The sequence below is a fragment of the Myotis davidii genome, unplaced genomic scaffold (assembly GCF_000327345.1).
Source record: "Myotis davidii unplaced genomic scaffold, ASM32734v1 scaffold552, whole genome shotgun sequence".
In the NCBI taxonomy this organism is placed as follows: Eukaryota; Metazoa; Chordata; class Mammalia; order Chiroptera; family Vespertilionidae; genus Myotis; species Myotis davidii.
In genome coordinates this window covers 530,812-532,398 of record NW_006283439.1, presented here as the reverse complement: position 1 = coordinate 532,398, position 1,587 = coordinate 530,812, and positions in this window count along the sequence as shown.

Sequence of the window (1,587 nt, the reverse complement as noted above, 5' to 3'; positions counted from 1 at the left end):
AATAGATCTTCTCCGCCTACAACGTCCTGGGCCAAAGTGGGAACAAAACCAGGCGGTTCTGGTCCAGGGCCCTCCATGGCCAACACAGAAGGCTCACCGCTGCCCCCTGGTGGTGAGAGGCTGCCTTTAGGAAAGAAAGGCTTGGCCGCCCTCCCAGGCGGTGGAAGGACGGGCCTTCCTTCCTACAGGATCCTGGTCACTAAAGGACGCCCCCTGGTCATGGCAGGTCGCCTGGTAGGTTAGCCCTGGGCGCCCTCTCCGCTCTGCGCTTCCCCGGGAATTCTGGTCCCCGGTTCCGAGCTCCGACTTCAGCAGCTCACGTGGGGCAAGGGCAGTAGCAGAGATGCTTGGGGACAAGGCAGCAAGGGCAGGTCACACCGACCGTGCGGCCGTCTCAGACCAAGTCCTGTTTCCCTGGATTCCAACCCCGGGGATGTGGCTGCAGCAGCAGGCATGGCTCAGTGGCTGAGTGCTGATCTATGCACCAAAGGTCACGGTCAGGGCACAGCCTGGGTTGCGGGCTCGATCCCCGGAAGGGGGCGTGCAGGAGGCAGCGAACAAAATTTCTCTCTCATCATTGAAGTTTCTCTCTCCCTCTCCCTCTCCCTTCCTCTCTGAGATCAATAAAATCATGAGTGCGTGTGTTTTTAAAGAGACTCGCACGGAAAGTGAATGAGGTTTCCCCAACAAGGCCCACACCAGATGCAGGCCCGGCGGCTGACACTCCCTGGGCCCCCACAGCAGACGGTGGAGATCCCACTTCTGTGCAGAGATGTCCAACCTGCATCCTCTACGGCTCTGCTCTCCCCTGCGAAGGGGGGACTAGGGAGAAAGCAGTACCGAGCCCAGTGGCCAGGGCACAGGGCCGGGCCTGGAGACACCCTTTTTAAAATGTTTACATCTTGTGGGGGACGGAGGGGATGGTATCTAGTGAGCAGAGGCCAGAGATCTTGCTGGGCATCGTCCAATGCCCAGGAAAGGTCCCCCAGCCCCCCAAAGTGACCCAGCTCAAAATGTCACTAGTTCCAGGCCTGGAGACCCAGCTGGAGGGGCTCAGAGGTCCTTGAGTCAGTCAGACTGATTTTAGGCCCTGAATCTGCCATCCGGTCTCCGAAGCCTCATGCGAGAGCAAGAACAACCAGGATTCCTGCCTGAGGGTGACGGGCGGGCGGCTCAATGAGCCGAGCCCACAGAGCGTTTGTCACGGGGCCCAGGTAAGCATTCGACGGGCATGTCATTATCATCCTGCTTTTATGACCAGTTTTCCATTCAAGAGGCAGAAAGAGCTTTTTAAGTGAAAATGGAAGAAAAACTATAATTAGGAAAACTAGAAAGAGACACATTTTACTCAATAAAAGCTCATCCGCAGTTTTCACCTTCCGGGGAGCTCGCTTACACGGCCCGCCCCTGGCGATGTCCTGGCTCCCGCACGCTCTCCCGCACCTGGCATTACCCCTGAGTGGGGCCCAGTCCGTCTCCACCTCGTCTTGGCCACTTCTCGTCCTTTGCGTCTCCGTGTATGTTTCACAAGCACCGGGGCAATTTCTAAAAACAAATCCTGATGGGATTTTTGTGGAGATGGTGCTG